The sequence below is a fragment of the Dipodomys spectabilis genome, unplaced genomic scaffold (assembly GCF_019054845.1).
Source record: "Dipodomys spectabilis isolate Male_0828 unplaced genomic scaffold, ASM1905484v1 ptg000646l, whole genome shotgun sequence".
Classification (NCBI taxonomy): Eukaryota; Metazoa; Chordata; class Mammalia; order Rodentia; family Heteromyidae; genus Dipodomys; species Dipodomys spectabilis.
Window position 1 is genome coordinate 549,186 of NW_024871323.1, and position 20,605 is coordinate 569,790.

The 20,605-nt window shown below is 57.4% G+C and overlaps 1 protein-coding gene across 4 annotated transcripts in view; it reads left to right on the plus strand.

Moving 5' to 3' along the window:
* Positions 1-16,554: 16,554 nt before the first annotated feature.
* Positions 16,555-20,605, plus strand: part of Dnajb6 (DnaJ heat shock protein family (Hsp40) member B6) — a 58,426-nt gene continuing 54,375 nt past the window's right edge. For 2 of the 4 annotated variants that reach the window (XM_042671591.1, XM_042671593.1), the window contains exon 1: positions 16,555-16,689. The gene's annotated coding sequence lies outside the window, so the exon portion shown is untranslated. Of the gene's footprint in view, positions 16,690-18,005; positions 18,176-20,605 lie in introns of those variants that run through there. The other 2 variants (XM_042671594.1, XM_042671592.1) reach the window with 2 other exon arrangements.

Below are 20,605 nucleotides of genomic sequence, written 5' to 3' on the forward strand. Positions count from 1 at the left end.
GCCTTGCATGCCTGAGGCCCTGGGTTCGATTCCTCAGCACCACATAAGCAAAAAAAAGCCGGAAGTGGCGCTGTGGCTCAAGTGGTAGAGCGCTAGCCTTGAGCTGAAGAGCTGAGGGACAGCGCCCAGGCCCAGAGTTCAAGCCCCACGACCAGACCCCCCTCCCCAAAAAAAGGTTCTCATGTTGTTAAATTAAATTCACGTGTGTGTGTAAGCGTGCGCGCGCACGTGCGTGCGTGCGTGCGTGCGTGTGCGTGTGTGTGTGTGTGTGTGTGTGTGTGTGTGTGTAGCTGGGATGGAACCCTGGGCAGGAAAGTCCGTGAGACTCCTATCTCCAATTAATCACTGAAAAAGCCAGAAGTGGAGCTGTGGCACAAGTGGTAGAGTGCTCCCCTGAGCAAAAGGAGCTCAGGGGCAGGGCCCAGAGTTCAAGTCCCAGGATGGTTTAAAAAAAGAAAAGAAAAAGAATTAAGGCTGCAGGTGCCTCTTTCTGCCGGGGAGGGGGCCGCGCGGGGGCTGCGTGCATGCTGTGAGGAGGATGAGTTTGTCTTTCTCGTCTCAGGGTCGGGTGCCTCTGCCCAGCACACCTCCACCAGGTGGTCAGCTGGACTGTTACTGGAGCACAGGCAGATGAATTAGTGTCCATTTATTCAGAAAGGCAGCCACAGGCAGCTTTACTTTTTTATTTATGTGTTCTAGTACAGAGGCTTGAACTGTAGGCTTGGCTTTTGCACAAGGCTGGTGCTCTACCACTTGAGCCACAGCTCTACTTTTGCATTTTTGCTGGTTAATTGGAGATAAGAATCTCATGGACTTTTCTACCCAGGTGGGCCTTGAACCATGATCCTCAGTTCTCAGCCTCCTGAGTAGCTAGGATTTAGGCATGATCATCTGGCTGCTACTAGCAACATTTTTCTGTGTGTGGGTCATGGGGCTTGAACTCAGGGCTTAGGTGCTGTCCCTGAGTGCTTTTATCAAGGCCAGCGCTCTACCATTATAGAGCTACAGCACCACTTCCGAGTTTTGAGTGGTTAATTGGAGATAAGAGTCTTGAGGACTTTCTTGCCCAGGATGTTTTTGAACTATGACCCTCAGACCACAACCTTCTGAGCAGCTAGGATTACAGGCGTGAGCCACCGGCGCCCGCTACTAGCATGATAGCTCTTTTCACCGTTTATGGTTCCTCTGGTTTCACCCATGGTGTGTGTGGGGGGGGGGGGGGGAAGGGCTCATGTTTTCACCCACGGTGGCGGGGGGGGGGGGAGGGCGGGGGCTCAAGTCCTAACAACCCCCCCTGCAGCCACTTGGTCACTGTTACCCAAATCCTGGCTCGAGGAGGCCGGAGGGAGCTGTGTTGTCCCCCGTACTGTGTGCACCGGCCGCTGCCTGGTCCTGAGGCGGTGCGCACCGTGTGGTGAGCCGGGTCTGTGCCAGCTTCCAGGGCAGAGACCCACGGTGCCAGGAACCCGGCGTTGGCCGCCCATGGGCTGGGCCACAAAGCCTGGCTGCGTCTCTGGGGCAGGAGGCGCACAGGCCTGCGGGCCTTGTGCTGCACCCGCCTGCCCAGTCCGCCCGGGCCGGGAAACCAGGCCTTCGGGCTCACCGTGCCTGCCTCACTGGCTTGGGAGTGTGGGGTGCTCCCAGCTGGCCCCACCGGGGAGCAGGGAGAGCCAGGCCCGACCCCCAGCCGCGTCCTCCCCACCGCAGCCGGTGCACCTGACTGGATCGTGGGGTATTTAATAGGCTGGAAGGGGAGGGAGGACGGTGGGGCTGGGGAGGGGCGCGGCGGGAGGTCCTGCCCTCACCCCTCGGCCAGCAGCCCAGTGCCCCTGGCTTCCAGCAGCTCCGGTGAGTGGAAGCTGCTGTCACCTGAGGCCTTTGCAGCCGCCGCGGCAGCCACCAGCCCTCACCAGCCCTCACCAGCCCTCACCAGCCCTCACCAGCCCTCACCGCGGCCGGCAAACAATGGAACCCTTGTGACTCCCCCTCCCTGGATGAGCCACCACAGCCTCGCTCCAGACTCCAGTTCCCACCGCTTCCCTCTAGGGAAAAGTACCGGGTTAGGGACAAGGGGAGGGTTAGGGACACGGGGACGGTCCCTGCGTCCGCCTCCCTCCCGGGCTGCCCGCGTCACAATTCCTGTCTGTTCCAGCAGGTCTGCTCCTTGGGCCTGTGGTTTCCCCGAACCGCAGGTCAGATGCGCCAGGGCAGCCAGGCAGAGTCTCAGCTGCTCCCGGAGCTGACGACGGCCAAGGGCGCGGTGGAGAGTGCGGGGGGGGGGGGGGGGGGGTAGTGGGGGGGGGTGACAGACTCCACGTAACAGCCGGAGTGCCCGGCCTCCTCCGCACTTTTTAAAATGGGTGCCAGTTCCAGGGCTTGAACTGTGGGCCTGGGCGCTGTCCCTCAGCTCTTCAGCTCCAGGTGAGCGCTCTACCACTTGAGCCACAGCACCACTTCCAGTTTCCTGATAGGTTTACTGGAGATAAGAGTTTCACGGGGACTTTCCTGCCCAGGCTGGCTTTGAACCGCACACAATCCTCAGATCTCAGCCTCCTGAATAGTTAGGATGACAAGTGTGAGCCACCGGCGCCCTGCTGAGACTCCCCTTTTTGTGAGATACCTTATAATACTTTTCAAGAATGTTTCTTGAGGGCTGGGAAGGTGGCTCAGTGGTAGAGCGCTTGCCTTGCATGCCTGAGGCCCTGGGTTTGATTCCCCAGCACCACATAAGCAAAAAAGCCAGAAGTGGCGCTGTGGCTCAAGTGGTAGAGTGCTCGCCTTGAGCTGAAGAGCTGAGGGACAGCGCCCAGGCCCAGAGTTCAGGCCTCACGACCGGACCCCCCCAAAAAATGTTTCTTGAGATTTGCGTGGATTCTGGGGGCTGAGCCTGGATATAAGGCTCAGAGTGGAGCCAATACTGAGCCTGAGGTTCAATCCCTAGTACATACATGCACACACAATCATGTGTGCACACACACACACACCTTCTTGGAAGTCCTTCCTTGGAGCAATTCTCAGAAGCCTCACCTGTCCAAATGTAAGCCTGGCTCTCGGGGGAAACTTTTGTCTCCGCTGCCTGATCTGACTTCTTTGTCTGACTGATCTTAAACCAGGACCCCACTCTGCCTCCCCTCCCATCTGTCTCCCACCTGCTCCCCGCTGCCCAGAGGCCCCTCCTCAGTGGTGATTGTAAGGGATATGAAATAGGTTAGCCGATGAGGAGAACGCCACATGCTAATCAGGCAGGAAAAGAAGTTTATTTACTGAACTGCTGCCCCCACCACGCATGGTGGAGAGTCATGGCTGAAAAGGCAAGGGAGGGGGGAAAGAGAGGTGACCAGCCCCTGGGCCAGGGACGGGAAGAGGCGTGGCCAGGTGGGGGAAAGGTGTGGCCAGGGACAGGAAGAGGTGTGGCCAGGTGGGGGAAAGGTGTGGCCAGGGACAGGAAGAGGTGTGGCCACAGTGGATGTGGATGTGACCTCGGGGTCTGAGACCCTCCTAAGGTCAGATGGGAGGCGAGTGATCAGAAGTGGCCCAGGATGTGACCTAGCAGGAGAAGGTGACTGCTTCCAGGTCAGCCATTTACCTAGGTAACAGATACTGGGTAGAAACTTAGCCAAGAGGGAGGGAGGTGTCCCTGTGCGGACCTTACAGTGTTCCTGACCTCATCTGTTGAGGTCTCTGCCTTCTTCCTTTCCTTCTGATCTTTCCTGACAACACACACAAAGAATGCAGACCAAGCCAAGCGCTGCTGGCTCAAGCCTGTCATCCTAGCTACTCTCGAGGCTGAGATCTGAGGATCATGGTTCAAAGCCAGCCCGGGCAGGAAAGACCGTGAGACTCCTATCTCCAATAAACCACTAGAAAACTGGAAGTGGTGCTGTGGCTCAAGTGGTAGAGCGCTTGCCTTGACCTGAAGAGTACAGGGACAGCGCCAAGGCCCAGAGTTCAAACCCCATGACCGACACACACACACACACACACACACACAAAAGAATGCAGACCAAGCGTGTGGCCTCCTGCCAGCCCCACCCTGCTCTTGCCCGAAATCCCAACTGGGGTTCCCCCTGCCCCAGCCCTGGACTTCCTCTTCCAGCAGCTTCCTCCTCCTCCCTGCACCCATGGAACTTGGCGAGCTGGATTGGGGGGGAGGGGAGGGGGTGGAATGTTACCAGCCCAGACATCACCTGCACTTTAGGTCCTTCAATAGCCTCCTATCTGATTGAACATTCTCCAACCAATAAAGAAACTTCCCAGGGCCTATCTGTGAGCTTCAGCGTCTCCTGCCTCCCCCAAAGCCAGTGCTCAGATAAGATCTGAAACTACTCTGGAGATTCCTGGCTTTCCTGATAAACTTCCTGACTTTGGACTTTCTCTTCTTTTAAATTCACTTTACCTTGTACCAGGAACACTGGCTACTTGAGAGGCTGAGATCTAGAGGACCGAGGCTGGTGGGGCGGGGGGCGGGGGGGGGGGGGGCTGTTAGAGTATATTAGACTTTGCCAGAAAACCACGCAGACCTCCAGTACAGAGAACAAAGAAAGCCTTATTGCAAGACCCCTTTCCCCAAGAGAGGAATGAGAAGCACCGGCCACGTCTGAGGTGACCTATATAACCTAGGAGGGGCTGGAAGGGTCTAGAAAGCAGAGACCCTGGTGTGGACGTGCGGGCCAGGGGCTTCATCATGGCAGACTAGGATGGCTGGCTGGTGTCCGAGTAGCAGATAAGGGTCCTGCAGCTGCCCAGGCCTGAAGGCCACTCTCAGGGACTCCTGCTGCCTTCTATGGTGGCAGCTGCCCCAGAGGAGTGCCATCCCAAGGTAGAGGGGCTGGAGGCAGATTCTTTACTGCCTTTACTACAGGGGCCTGGTGCTGCCTAGGAAGGGAGCTGCTGAGCCGGGGAAGGGGAAGGCGTGCACTACGCTGTGGGAAGGGAGCTCACTGGGCTAACGGCCGCTGGAGGGGATCTGGGGAGACACAGCAAACTCATAACCCAATTGAAACCTCTTCTCAAGTACTGAGTGGATGGTGGCCTGGCCCACGCAGGCCCGAGGACACCTCCCTCCCTCAGGGCTAAGTCTCCACCCAGTACCTGTTACCGAGGTAACCGGCAGACCAGCCACCTCCCCTAGCTAGGTCACACCCTGGGCCACCTCTGGTCACAGGCCTCCCAGCTGACCTTCCAGGGTCCCAAACCCTGGGGTCACATCCGGATCCAGTGCGGCCACACCTCTTGCTGTCCCCAGCGTAGATGCGTCCTGGCCCAGGGGTGGGCCGCCCCTTCCTTTTCAGCCATGCCCAGCGTGGGCTGCAGTTCGGTCAATAAACTTCTGTCTGAAAAGCTGTGGTGTTTTCGTGGGCTACCTACGTAATAAGCCTCACACGTGGTAATGAAAGAGGACGGGGAGGGCTGAGAGACGGGGCCTTCAGACCCCAGGCTCAAGTCCTGGAGTCTCCAAGTTAGGTCTGGCCCCACCCCCCGCCCTGTGCCACTTAAAGGTTACAGGGTGGAGAGGTTTATTCTGTCCACGGGAGTGTAGCACTGCAGGGCTGCTTCTGCTGTCTGTGGGCTGAGACACTGGCTTCAGGCTAGGTAGGGAGAAATGGGGTCCTGCAGAGTTGGATGGACACAGGTGTGTCCCCGTTTGTTTTTTTTGTCAGTCATGGGGTCTGAACTCTGGCCTAGGTGCTGTCCCTCAGCTCTTCAGCTCAATGCCAGTGCTCTACTACTTGAGCCACAGCGCCATTTCCAGCTTCCATTTTTGTTTGTTTTTGGGTGTGTGTCGCAGTTGACCGTGAGCTCAGGCTGTCCTTGGAGGAGATCTGGAGAATTGTTCTCACTTCACCATTGAAATGGGAACAAACTGCCCAGCCACGGTCTCCCAATCTTTCTTTTTGTGCTGGTAGTGGGACTTGAATTTAGGGCCCCACACTATTTCTTAGTCCCCCGCCTCCACCCCCCCCCCCCCCCGCCCCCCAAGCTGGCCACTGGAGCCCTACCTCCACTTCAGTTAACTGGAGATCCAAGTCCTTTGGATTTGTCTTCTTTGGCTTGCTGCTAATGGAGACCCTCAGACTGCAGCCTCCTGAGCACTGGGATTGCAGGCCCGAACTGCTCAGGCCCAGCTTCTGGCTTCTTTAAGAAGTGTAAGTTTTAGGGCTGGGAAGGTGGCTCAGTGGTAGAGCGCTTGCCTTGCATGCTTGAGGCCCTGGGTTCCATTCCTCAGCACCACATAAGCAAAAAAAAAAAAAGAAGAAACCCAGAAGTGGTGCTATGACTCAAGTGGTAGAGCGCTAGCCTTGAGCTGAAGAGCTGAGGGACACCCAGACCCAGAGTTCAAGCCCCACGACCGGACCAAAAAAAAAAGTAAGTTTTGTCAAAAGGAGACTACCATGTGGTTCAGGCAGAAAAGAGCAAACTGCAGGCTAGTCCCGAGTGCAGGGTCTGCGGGAGAGGGTGGAGGCTGGAGGTGGAAGGTCTATTGGAGAGGGTTGGAGTCAGGTAGAGGGGGTAGGGGGAGTGGGGCCCCTGGGGATGCCGGGTCTGAGAGGTGTGCTGCTCACCTGGGTAAAGCAGGTGCTGGGCAGGTTGGGGTGTGAGTTCTGGAGAAGAGCAAGAAATCCTGTTTGGAAAGCAAAGGGGAGCCAACGTCCACGTGCAGACAGGCTGGTCCTTTCCTAGGCAGGCCTACCCAGACGCTTTGCCGCTTGAGTCTCTTCTCTTTCCTGGAGGCCAAGGCGATTGCAAAGGGACCACAGTAGAGAACAGCTCCGACAGGGGCACAGGAGGCTGGGAGCTCAGTCTACCCCAGTGTCTCGGCAGAAAGGTTAGTGAGCTCCCGCTCAGCAAGGAGCTGGACCACTGGCAGTGTAGGCCTACCAGCAGACCCTAGTTCAAAAGCAGCTGTCACTGCACCAAGGTCAGGTTTGGCCCCTTTGTTAGAGTAAATTGGACTCAGCCGGAAAGCACGCAGACCTCCAGGTAGGAAGGACTAAGGCAAGGTTTAGCCCAGAAAGGGGACGGGCAACACCCCGTCTCAGCAGGCGAGAGGAAGTGAGAAGAGCCGGCCATTGTCTCTGGTGACCTTTTAGAACCTCCCGGGCTTTGGGGGCGGGGTGGGGATCTTGCGGCCTTCTGTGGTCACTGCTCGCCCTACTGGGGGCTCTCTCAGGGAAAGGGGGGAGGGGCCGATCTTGTTCTGCTTTACTACTCCGGCCTAGTGTTGCCTAGGGGAAGAGCACGCTAAGCCCTGCGGGGGGAGGCTTCTGGGTTAACGCCCTTAAATATAGAAACCCTCCACTTAGCGTCCTTGACCTTGGCTGCAGAATAAGAATTTCTGGACAAGTCACCACAGTAAGAAGCTTTGGCAGGGCTGAGAAGGTGGCTCAGTGGTAGAGTGCTTGCATTGCGTGCATAAGGCCCTGGGTTCGATTCCTCAGTACCACATAAGCTGAAAAAGCCAGAAGTGGCGCTGTGGCTCAAGTGGTAGAGCACTAACCTTGAGCCGAAGAGCTGAGGGACAGCGCCCAGGCCCAGAGTTCAGACCCTGCAACCGGAAAAAAAAAAAGACTTGGCAGAGCTTTATTGAGTAAGTAAACAAGCTGGCAAGCAGACAGATAGACAAAAAAGCAAAGCAGACAAACAGAAGGGCAGGGCACAAACACGCAGAGAGACAGACCCAAAGAGATAGACAAATTCACATACTAGGAGACCCTCAAGAGAGACTCAAAGTTCCTTGGGTTGTTGGGGTATTTATAGGGTAAAGGGGGGTCTTGGCTTTAGAGTTATGCAAAGCTAGATGCTTTGTCTTTGCTCTAACCACACCTGGTGTTATTCTCTGAGTTTCCAGGTAAGAATGCATCCTGCCATCAAACAAACAAAGAGGTGCCCTACTGTCTGCGTGTTGGGGCATCCTGTCGTGTGGCTGTTAATCCTTGGGTGAGAAATGCATCCCTCAGGAATGAAAGCATCCTGTTGACTTTCTTTGAAACAAAATGGCACTACTATGTTTCTAAATACCGTATTTCTGAGTAGCCTTCACCAGGCCTCAGTTTCCTTAAGTTACCCTGCTTCATAACCAGCAAAAGCCAGGGCTGGTTCCCCTGTCCTCACTTGCTAGGAGCATTCTGGTCCCCCGGGGATGCCCTGGCCCGGCTCAGCCTCCTCACCGGGCTGACTGTCGCATCCCGTGGCCCTCCCCTGTCCTGCCGTCCTGCCGTCCACAGTGGCTGACTGGCTGCGCAGAGCGGGGCTTACGGCAGACACACAGTGGAGGCTGGGCTGCTGCTGCGCAGAGCGGGGCTTACGGCAGACACACAGTGGAGGCTGAGCTGCTGCGCTTCTCTCTCCCTTCACCTGTTGCAAATGCGGCTTCAGCAGACAGGAAGCAGATGGTTCGTGGGGTAGGAGGCGGGTTTGAGTACTGAGATTGCCCGCAGCTTCCCATCCCCGGCTGGTCTGCAGAGCCCAGGTCCCCAGGGAGGCAGGGAGTGGATTAGGGTACTCCCCAGGGCCCTGTGATCTCCTTCACCTCGTTTCCTTTGCACCCTGCCCTCCAGGGTCAGCTGCTGTGCTCACCTCACCAGGGGAGGCTGAGACCAGCGGGGCACACGTGTGTCACACACCTGCTTGTCTTGGGGGAAGTCATCACAGTCAAAGGAGTGTGGAGCAAGCCGCTCTGCAGACGGCCTTGTCTTTGCTGGGATTCGCGCGTGAGGATGCCCGTTCTATACAGCAGGGCAAGCGCCGCAGGCTGTGGCGGTGGTGGGAACGGTGGAGACAGCTCACTGGTTCACACCAGACACCTCCAGGGCTTCCGAGCGTGGACGCGGAGGGGAGCGTGGCCTGACAGGTGGCGTGGAGTCCCTGGTTGTTATGGGATTTGTTTCTCTGAAGTTCTGGTTTGATTTTATGGCATTTAGTAGGAGGAATTCCATCCCGGCTGGCTCTGGGCAGTGGGGTCCGGTGCAGAGTGCGCCAAGCAACCTCCCCAAGTGTTGCCTAACAGGAAAAACAGCACTGATCTCCTTGGAGGGAAATTTCCTTTCTCTTAGCGCCACAGGATAAAATGCTTACAGGTATGGTATCTGTGCTCTCTGTCCCTCGCTGTCTGTCTGTCCATCTCTCTCTCAGGCTGGGATTGAACTCAGGATCCGTGCTTGCTAGTCAGACCTCTACACGACCTTCACCTCCTGCCCCTCAGCCCAGTGTGCCCTCCTTTCCCTGATTCAGTGAAGAGGGAGAGCAGTGGGAGCTGGATCAGGTGGTGGGTGGAGGGGGAGGATTTACATTGCTGGTTTCAGTGGTTTCCTCCCCCCCCCCCCCCCCCCCCCCCGCTTTTCTTTTTTCTTTTTGCCAGTCCTGGGCTTGAACTCAGGGCCTGGGCACTGTCTCTGAGATTCTTTTGTTCAAGGCTAGCACTCTACCACTTGAGCCACACCACGATTTCTGGCTTTTTCTGTGTATGTGGTGCTGAGGAATGGAACCCAGGGCTTTGTGCACACTAGGCAAGCCCTCTACCACTGGGCCACCTTCCCGGCCCTCAGTGGTTTCCTTTCACGCTTTCTGCAGGCTGACTGGTTGGATAATTGAACCGTGGTCCCATAAAATAGCAGACCTGGTAACCCACTGCTGGCGGGGGGAGATTACCTACCGTGTTCCGTGGGGGGGGGGCTGGGTGTTCCGTGGGGGTGAGGGGGGGTGGGCTGGGTGTTTCCTAGGGCTGCACATTGCCTGCCTCTGGTGACGCCTCCCATCATAAATGCAGAGAGAGCCTGTCAGACGTGTTCCCCTCTCTGGTGCCTGGGTTTGAGCTCAGAGCCTTGCACGTGGTCAGCTTGCTTGCTCAGGCTGTACTGTCAGCCTGGCTTTTTGCGGGTTATTTTGGAAATGGAGTTTCAGCCCAGACTTTTCTGCCAGGGCTGGCTAGGATTATAGGCAGGAGCTCTGGCCCCCCGGCTAGAGGGTCTATTTTGAATTAGAATTTGTTGTTCCGACGTAAACTAGTAATAATAACAGCAGCTGAGGTGGTGACCTGCAGTGTGACACACACACACACTCACGTACAAATATGGACGCACGTGTGCTGTACTCTCACACAAGCTCCACCTGCCTGGAGGCACAGCTCCTGCACCTGCTGGTGGCTGTGCAGATGGGTGTGTGTGGGGTGTGTGGTGTGTGGGTGGGATGTGTGGTGTGTGGGGGAGTGTGTGTGGAGATGGGTGTGTATGGCAGCTCCTGCACCTGCTGGTGGCTGTGGAGATGGGTGTGTATGGGGTGTGTGGTGTGTGGGTGGGATGTGTGGTGTGTGGGGGAGTGTGTGTGGAGATGGGTGTGTATGGCAGCTCCTGCACCTGCTGGTGGCTGTGGAGATGGGTGTGTATGGGGTGTGTGGTGTGTGGGTGGGATGTGTGGTGTGTGGGGGAGTGTGTGTGGAGATGGGTGTGTATGGCAGCTCCTGCACCTGCTGGTGGCTGTGGAGATGGGTGTGTATGGCAGGGGGGTGTGTGGTGTGTGGGTGGGATGTGTGGTGTGTGGGGGAGTGTGTGTGGGTGCCATCTTAACCACCTTGCCCGATGTCTGCAGGTTTGATTTTGATCTTGGACATATGGCTAAAAGCTCATTAGAAAGGAGAACTTCTCAGATTCCAAACTTAGACAAGGAGAAATATGAGGGGTTCTGATGGCTGATTACAGAGAGCAGCACATCACAGTCCTGTGCAGCTCTGGGCCTGAGATCAGGGAGGTGGTCTGGGGCTTCTCTGTCCCTGTTGCCATCAGGATGCAAGGGCGCAGCGCGGTGCAGGGCACAGGCTTTCTCAGGAGGGACGGGGGGCCTGAGATCAGGGAGGTGGTCTGGGGGCTTCTCTGCCCCTGTTGCCATCAGGATGCAAGGGCGCAGTGCAGGGCACAGGCTTTTTCAGGCCTGCAGCTGTGCACTGCAACGTTGGCTGGCTGTCTGATCAAAGCTCGCCTCCTCCTTGGGTGGCATGCTGTGGCCTAGGCCTCTTCCACCCCTTTCCTTTCTTTTTTATTGGTCGTGGGGCCTGAACTCAGCCAGGGCGCTGTCCCTCAGCTTTTCAGTCAAGGCCAGGGCTCTACCACTTGAGCCAAAGCTCCACTTCTGGTTTTCTGGTGGTGGTTTATTGAAGAGTAGAGTCTCACGGGCCTGGCATGGTTGCTCAGGCCTGTAATCCTAGCTACTCAGGAGGCTGAGATTTGAGAATCTCTGTTCAGAGCCAATGCCAGGCAGGAAAGTCTGTGCGACTCTTATCTCCAATAAACCACTCAGAAAACCAGAAGTGGTGGGGCTTGAACGTTGAGCCTGTCCACTGTCCCTGAACTTTGGCTCAAGGCTAGTGCTCTTCCACAGAATTACTTCTAGGGTTTTTTGTTGTTGTTGTTGTTGTTGTTTTTGTTGGCCGCGGAGCCTGAACTCTGGGCCTGGGCACTGTCCCTCAGCTCTTCAGCTCAAGGCTAGCGCTCTACCACTTGAGCCACAGCTCCACTTCCGGCTTTTTCTACTTCTGTGGTACTGAGGAAACGAACCCAGGGCCTCATGCATGCAAGGCAAGCGCTCCACCACTGAGCCACCTTCCCAGCCTTCACTTCTGGTTTTCTGGTGGTTAATTGACTGTCCTGTCCAGGCTGGTTTCAAACCACTCTGCAGATCTTAGCCTCCTGAGTAGCTAGCCTTACAGAGGTGAGCCACCCTGCAGCCCCTGGCTCCTGCTTCTATTCTTCAGCCTAGATTGTATTTCAAAGGAAGGATGTACAGTCATCTGCAAACTTTTATCTTGTTTCTTCCCTCAGTATTCATTGACTTGCAACTTTTTATCAGTGTTAACTGTTGGACCAAAGATCAATTTCCCTGGAGACTTTTGCCTGAGTTCTTCCTCTTGAGGGTTGTGTGCATGCCTGTGTGCTGGTGTATTGCTTGAGCGTGTGTGTGTGTGTGTGTGTGTGTGTACACGTGTGCACTTGCCCTCTTCTGCCACTTTTGAAGAGCTCTGCTCCTTCATGCAGCGCCCATTCTGTGCCTTTTGCCTCTTCTTCTATCCAACTCTTGTTTCTTCATCTCTGAAGTCTCTCTGGTATTCTTCCTCTGAGGTATTCTTCCTCTGAGCTGGCATTCGAAGAGCTCTGCTAGGGGCTTGGGAGAAACTTTGTGTGCTAGTCCTGGGGCTTGACTCTGGGCCTGGGCGCTGTCCCTGAGCCTGTCTCTTTGTGCTCAAGGCTAGCACTCTACCACTTGAGCCACAGCACCACTTTCAGCTTTTTCTGTTTATGTGGTACTGAGGAACTGAACCCAGGGCTTCATGCATGCTAAGCAAGCACTCTGCCACTAAGCCACATTCCCAACCCTCTCAATCTTCTTGAATGGAGCTCTGCTTCTCCCAGAACTGCTTAAGACACCCTGACCCTACTGCATGCTCAGTGGTTCATGCCAGTTGTACTGTGGATTCTTGCTTTTGGACTGGTGTGTCTCAAGATGCAGCTCATCGCAGCGGAAGATGTTCATGTGTACATAAATGTTTTCACACATACTCTAATTTTTTAGATGGTGAAGAGAAGCTATTTGTGGCTATCCTGCCACTTGCTATTTAAAATTCATGTGTCCCCACTTCAAGATTAGCTCACAATGCCTTTAGAGACTTTCCTGAATGTGTAATGTCACATGATAGCACTGTCAACATACCAGAATGGAAACAAAGCTCCACCAACCTGCTGCAGATAGTTACAAGTGACTTGTCAAGCTGGAGTGTATCTGAATGAAATTCCAGTCTTTGCTCAGATTATGCTAGGTTTTTGTTATGAAAGACACATCCCACGGTAAATCCAAATATTGTGTTGTTTCCTTTTGACTATAATCTAATTTAGAGAAAATAAAGAATTGAAGCTCAGTGTCTGTGGTTCACTTCTGTAATCCTAGGTACTCAGGAGGCTGCGGTCCAGAGGACTGAAACCAATCTAGGCAGAAGAAGTCCATGAGACTTCATCTCCAAAATAACTAGCAAAATACTGGGCTAGAGGCATAGCTTAAGTAGTAGAGTGCTAGCCAAGCAAGAAAGTTGAGCAAGCATGGTCTTGAGTTGAAACTCTAATATCAGAAAAAAAAAAGGAAAAAAGAATTGAGTCAGACTTTCTTTTTCTAATCTCAGTGGTAAACCACTCACTTGGCATTCACAGCACTCTGGGCTGGGTCTCCAGTACAGAAAATGTAAATGCTTTGGTGGACACTGTGTAGTAGTTTATAACCCTAGCACTCATGGTGCTGAGACAAGAGGGTGGATCCATGACACTGTGAGACCTTGCTCCACAAGGGCCCAAACCAAACCAAACCAGCAACAAAAACCACACTCCAGATCGTACTATCCTAGGTCTGGAGTGCACTGCCATCCCTGGTAGTTTAAACACACACACACGCACACACACATTTATTTCCCCCCACCCCTGAGGAAAATGTTTCATTGGCTACCATTTAAAAAAATTAGTAGCTGGGCTGGGTGCTGGTGGCTCACGCCTGTAATCCTAGCTACTCAGGAGGCTGAGATCTGAGGATCGCAGTTCAAAGCCAGCCCGGGCAGGGCAGGAGAGACCATGAGACTCCAATCTCCAATAAACCAGCAGAAAACTGGAAGTGGTGCTGTAGCTCAAGTGGTAGAGTGCTTGCCTTGAGCTGAAGAGCTGAGGGACAGTGCCCAGGCCCAGAGTTCAAGCCCCACGACCGACCAAAAAAAAAAAAAAAAAATTAGTAGCTGGGCACTGGTAGCTCATACCTGTAATTCTAGATACTAAGAAGGCTGAAATCTGAGGATTGTGGTTCAAAGCCAGCCTGGGCAGGGAAGTCAGTGAGACTCATCGCCAATTAATCACAGAAAAAGCTGGAAGTGGCACTGTGGTAGAGCTGTAGCCTTGAGCAAAAGGAGCTCACTCAGAGACAGTGCCCATGCTCAGAGTTCAAGACCCAGGACTGGCAAAAAAAAAAAAATAAAAAGTTCGATATTATTTTTGATTCTAGAATTGGGCAACTTTGTGTGTGTGTGTGTCATGAGGCCTGAACTCTGAGCCTGGGCACTGTCCCTCAGCTCTTCATTTTATTCAATAAAATAGACTTTCATAGGGGCTGGGAAGGTGGCTCAGTGGTAGGCATGCATGAGGCCCTGGGTTCAATTCCTCAGCACCACATAAGCAGAAAAAGCAGAAGTGGCACTGTGGTTCAAGTGTAGAGCTCTAGCCTTGAGCTGAAGAGCTGAGGGGCAGTGCCCAGGCCCAGTCATGGGCCCAGGCCCATGACCCACAGACCCCCCCCAAAACAAACAAACAACTTTCATACTGAGCAGAAGAGGCTGGATTTCTCTTTTTTTTGTTGTTGTTGTGGGGCTTGAACTCTGGGCCTAGGTGCTGCCCCTCAGCTCTTCAGTGCAAGGCTAGCACTCTACCACTTTGTTTTTCTGTGGTTAATTACAGATCAGTCTCACAGACTTTACTGCCCGGGTTGGCTTTGAACTGTGTTGGTCAGATCTCACATCCAGAATTGCTAGGATTACAGGTGTGAGCCTGGAGTCCAGATTTGTTTGTTTTGTCAGTCAAGGGGCCTGAACTCTGAGCCTGGGCGCTGTCTCTCAGCTCTTCAGCTTGAGGCTTAAGCGCTCTACCACTTGAACCAAAGAGCCACTTCTGGCTTTTTCTGCTTATGTGGTGCTTAGGAATCGAACCCAGGGCCTCATGTAGGCAAGGCAAGTGCTCTACCACTGAGCCACCTTCCCAGCCCCAAGTCTGGATTTTTTTTTTGTCGGTTGTGGGGCTTGAACTCTGGGCATGGGCACTGTCCCTCAGCTCTTCAGCTCAAGGCCAGCGCACTACCACTTGAGCCAAAGCGCCACTTCCGTTTTCGAGTGGTTTATTGGAGATAAGAGTTTCATGGACTTTTCTGCCTGGGCTGGCTTTGAACCGTGATCCTCAGATTTCAGCCTCCTGAGTAGCTAGGATGACAGGCATGAGCCACTAGCGCGGGGCTCCAAGTCTATATTTCTTTCTTTGTTTTAAGGCTGGTGCTCTACTTCTTGAACAAGTAGTAATTGGATTACTTTTAGTGATTAATTGGAGTCTTCAGGACTGGTCTGCTCAGGCTCGCTTTACTCTGATTTTAACAGAGATTAAGATTGAGGTAATTTTGCAATTGCTTTTCTTGTAAGGCCGGATTGGAAGACTCACACAAAAGCACTGAAGTCGTTAAGGCAAGGTCACACTAAGTCTTATCATCTAAGGACTCGGTTCTGGGAACTCCCTGACCCAGCAGAGTGGTAGGCCTGTTAGGGCATCAAGTCCTAGTCAGTCCAGGCGGTGCTGGCCCAGGGGAGGTTGGGGCAGGCGCGGGGGCCGGGGCTGGCGGGGAGCCGGGGCTGGCGGGGGCCCGCGGGGCCGGGGCCGGCGGGGGCCAGGGGGCCGGGGCCGGCGGGGGGCCGAGGGGCCGGGGCAGGCGGGGGGGCCGAGGGGCCGGGGCAAGCGGGGGGGGGGGGGGCTGGCGGGGGGCCGGCGGGGGGCCGGGGCCGGCGGGGGGGCCGAGGGGCCGGGGCCGGCGGGGGCCAGGGCAGGCGGGGGGGGAGGGGGGAAGCCGGGGCCGGCGGGGGGCCGAGGGGCCGGGGCCGGGGGGGGGGGGGGGGGGAGCCGGGGCCGGCGGGGGCCGGGGCCGGCGGGAGGCCGAGGGGCCGGGGCCGGCGGGGGGGGGGGGCCGGGGCCAGCGGGAGGCCGAGGGGCCGGCGGGGGGGGGGGGGCCGGGGCCAGCGGGAGGCCGAGGGGCCGGCGGGGGGGGGGGGCCGGGGCCGGCGGGAGGCCGAGGGGCCGGGGCCGGCGGGAGGCCGAGGGGCCGGGGCCGGCGGGGGCCGGGGCCGGCGGGAGGCCGAGGGGCCGGGGCCGGTGGGGGGGGGGGGGGCCGGGGCCGGCGGGGGGGGGGGGCCGGGGCCGGCGGGGGGGGGGGGCCGGGGCCGGCGGGGGCCGGGGGCCCGCGGGGCCGGCCTGTCCGCGGGGCCGCGGGCCCGTCCCCCGCCGGCTGCGGCCGGCCTTCCCGGGCGGCCCGGGCGGGTGGCGCTGCGAGGCCCGGGCGGGCGGCCGCCGTGCGCAGCGCCGGGCCCCCGTCCCGCCGCCCCCGCCGCGGCCCCGCGTCTCCTAGGAACGGCGAGGTGACGGCGAAGGGCGGGACGTCCTTGGGCCGGCTCCCGCGCGGCGGCTCGGCTCCGGCCCCGCCGGCGGACTTTGGGCGTGCGCTTCCTCGCCGGGCCGGGCTCCACGCCAAGGCGCGGGCCGGCGGGCCGCGACCGGCTCCGGGGGCCGCTCGCAGCGGGGCGGCGGGCCGGACCGGCGGAGGACCCGTGACGGGCCCGGCGCCCCCGGAACCCCGGAGCCCGCGGCCGCGCCTCCCGGGCGCTTCCGGAGAGCGGGAGTCGGGCGCCGCCGAACCCGGCCCGCGGCGCGGGCAGCCACGGCGGCGCATGCGCGGCGTCACGTCCGGGCGGAAGTCGACGTCATCGCGCCGCCGCCGCGTGACGCACTTCCTGTTTGTTGTTGGAGAAAAGGAGAGAAAGGAAAGCGCGAGGAGCCGCCGCCACCGCCGCCGCCAGCGCCGCCGAGCCGGAGCCGCGAGGAGATCGGCCGCCTCCCCCCTTCTTCTCGCCGGCCGTCCGCGTCCTCGGTGAGGGGCCGCCGGGGGCCGGGGCGGGCCGGGCGCTGCGCGGGGCCGCCGGCGTCAGGCGCGACCCGACCCGGCGCCGGCCACGGCGTGCGCTGCCTGGGGTCGCGCCGGGCCGCGGCCCGGGCGCCCGGGGGAGGCCTGGCCGGCGGGGGGCGCCGGCCGGACCGGGACAGTGCCGGCCTCCTGCCGGACCCGCGGCTCTTATTTCCGCCCGTCCTCGGAGCCGCCGTCGGGGTCGGGCCCGGCCCCCTCCCCCCGGCCGGCGGCGGCGGTTGGGCCGGACCCGCGCGGGGGGCGGCGCGGCGCGGCCGGGGACGGCGAGGCCGGGGGGCGGCGAGCGAGTTCGGAGGCCGGGGGGCGGCGAGGCCGGGGACGGCGAGGCCGGGACTGTGAGGCCGGGGACGGCGAGGCCGGCGGGCGGCGAGGCCGGCGGGCGGCGAGGCCGGGACTGTGAGGCCGGGGACGGCGAGGCCGGGACTGTGAGGCCGGGGGGCGGCGAGGCCGGCGGGCGGCGAGGCCGGGACTGTGAGGCCGGGGGGCGGCGAGGCCGGGACTGTGAGGCCGGGGGGCGGCGAGGCCGGCGGGCGGCGAGGCCGGGACTGTGAGGCCGGGGGGCGGCGAGGCCGGGACTGTGAGGCCGGCGGGCGGCGAGGCCGGGGAGCGGCGAGCTAGTTCGGAGGCCGGGGGGCGGCGAGGCCGGGACTGTGAGGCCGGCGGGCGGCGAGGCCGGCGCGGCCGATCCCGCAGCCCGCGCAGTGAACACAGACGGCTCGGGCTCGGACCCTTGTGCAAGGGAGGCCCGAGCTGCTGACGGGACCGGGGCCGTGGCCCTGAACAGGTTCTAGAACCGCCCAGGGACTGCTGGAAGTTTTGGTCGGTGGCGTGGACTCCATGGCCGGGAGGCGGCGTGGGGTTTCCCTTGACGACTGTGTTGCCGGGTTTATGTAACCCGGTTTACGTAACGAAGTGTGCCCTCGGGCCGGCCGCGGGGAGCCGGGGCGGCTGGGCGCGGGGAGCGGGGAGGCTGAGCGCGGGGAGTCGGGGCGCCTGGGCGCGGGGCGGCTGGGCGCGGGGAGCCGGGGCTCCTGGGCGCGGGGAGCCGGGGCGCCTGGGCGCGGGGCTCCTGGGCGCGGGGAGCCGGGGCGCCTGGGCGCGGGGAGCCGGGGCTCCTGGGCGCGGGGAGCCGGGGCTCCTGGGCGCGGGGAGCCGGGGCGCCTGGGCGCGGGGCCGCTGGGCGCGGGGAGCCGGGGCGCGGGGCGTCCTCGGTGGTTTCCAGTTTCCGTTTGTGCCGTGGATTGGCGGTGCCAGGGCTGCATGGCCTAAGCTCGGATCCAGTGCTGGAGAAGCGCTCACGCCCGAGCTGCAGCCCAACCGTTTCAAGACCACCAGTTTTCTGGAAAAGTTAGAGCAAGAGGGGAGAAGAAAAGAAAGAAACTAGCCAAGTGGCTCGGTTGTCGCCTCAGCGTGGGCTCTACCGGCTCTTCAGGTTTACCTCGTTTTCTCTGATTGCGAATTTCCCAGCGTGTGAAAGTCATGAGAAATCTCTCTCCCCTTGGTGTTGCTCCTCTAGGCTGTGTTTGTTTCAGCACCAAGAAACTTTAGCTCCCTTTGGTTAGGGATGCCTTTTACATGTCTTTGCTCTCATAAAACGGTGAGTTCCATTTACACTTAGGCTATGCAGGCTTTTTGGACTATGTAGAAGGTGAAATTCGGGGAGCTGCCTTCGGTGTAGCCCTTGTAGATGTGGATGGTTTAATTGGAAGTGGGAGAATGATGCGCTTAAATTTTACTTTTTTGGAGGCATTGGAGTTTTAGCTCAGGGCCTCATCTGCCTCCAACTCTGCTTTTTGATGATTATTGAGACATCTCAATGGGCTTTATTTATTTTAATTTTTTGGGGGGGGGCATCCGGTCGTGGGGCCTGAACTTTGAGCCTGGGCGCTGTCCCTCCGCTCTTCAGCTCAAGGCTAGCGCTCTACCACTTGAGCCACAGCACCACTTCCAGCTTTTTTCTTTTTTGCTTATGTAGTGTTGAGGAATCGAACCCAGGGCCTCAGGCATACAAGGCAAGCGCTCTACACTGAGCCACCTTCCCAGCCCTGGACTTTTTTTTTTAATCCAGGCTATATTTGAACCAGAGATTCTCTGTATCTCAGCCTCCTGTAGGATTACAGGTGTGAGCCAGAAGTCACCAGCTTCGATGATAATAGTAATAATGTGTGCCAGTACTGAGCCTTGAACTGTCTCTGAGCTTTTTTGGCTCAGGCCTAGCACCCTGTCACTTGAACCACAGCTCTACTTTTGGCTTTTTGGTGGTTAATTGGGAATATTCCAGACCTTTCTGCCTGGGTTGGCTTTGAACTGTGATCTTCGGGTTCTACCATTCATATGACAGGCATGAACCCCAGCATCTGGCTGTTGTTTTTTTTTTTTTTTTTTTTTCCTTTTTGTTTTTTAAGTTTTCTTATAGAGGTGTTAGACAGAAGGGTTACATTTACATACATCAGGTAATAAGTACATTTCCTTTTTTTTTTTTTAATTTTTTTGGCCATCATGGGGCTTGGACTCCTGGCCTGGGCGCTGTCCCTCAGCTCAAGGTTATCATGCTACCACTTGAGCCACAGCGCCACTTCCGGTTTTCTGCTGGTTAATCTGAGGTAAGAGTCTCGACTTTCCTGCCCAGGCTGGTTTTGAAATGCGATCCTCAGATCTCAGCCTCCTGAGTAGCTAGGATGACAGGCCGGAGCCACCAGTGCCCAGCTTACATTTACTTTCCTACAGTGCCATCTCTTCTCTCCCCCATTCTCTCCCTCCCATCTCCACCCATGAGTTGCATAGTTCACTTTGATCCATGTCCAGTGTGCTCCACTGCTTTGCCCCCCCCAAGTTCTGTGTGTGTGTGTGTGTGTGTGTGTGTGTGTGTGTGTGTGTGTTTGTCTGTGTTTGTCTGCCTGCCTGCCTGCCTGCCTGCCTGCCTGCCTCTCTGCCTCTGCCTCTGTCTCTGTCTCTGTCTGTCTTGTGGGCTTGAACTCGGCCTGGGCTCTATCCCTCAGCTCTTCAGATTAAGGTTAGTGCTCTGCCACTTGAGTCACGGTGCCACATCTTATGTGGTACGGAGGAATTGAACCCAGGACCTCATGTATGCTAGGTAAGCATTCTACTGCTAGGCTACATTCCCAACCCTAAAATTTTTTTTAGTTAAAAACATAGCCGGGGGCTGGCTCAGTGGTAGATTGCTTGCCCTGCATGCTTGAGGCCCTGGGTTCGATTCCTCAGCACCACATAAACAGAAAAGAAGTGGCACTATGGCTCAAGTGGCTGCGTACTAGTGTTGAGCAAAAGAAGCTCAGGGCCCAGTACCTGAGTTCAAGCTCCAGGACTGGCAAAAAAAAAAAAAAAAAATCTGGGTGCCAGTGGTTCACCTCTGTAATCTGAGGATCACAGTTCAAGGTCAGCTATGGCAGGAAAGCCTCAAGAGACTCTTATCTACAACAGACTACACCAAAAAAGCCAGAAGTGGTGTTGTGGCTCAAGCGGTAGAGCAAAATGAAGCTCAGGGATAGACCTTAAGGTCTGAGTTCAAGTCCCAGTACTGGCAAAAACAAAACAAAACAAAAAAAAAAACTTAAGCCAGCTCTGGTGATGCATGCTTGTAATTCTAGATACTCAGAGACGGATTTCAGGATTGCAGTTCAAAGCCAGCCCAGGCAGGTCCCTGAGACTCTATCTCCAGTGAACCACCAGAAAACTGGAAGTAGAGCTGTGGCTAAGAATGTTAGAAAGCTCAGGGACAGGGCCCAGGCCGTGAGTTGAAGCACGGTAGCTGGGGGTGGGAATTCTGGTGATGTCCCTATGTAATCCCAGAGAGCGTCAAGCTCTGCTCTTCCTGCCTCAGTCTCCTGTGTGATAACTCGGT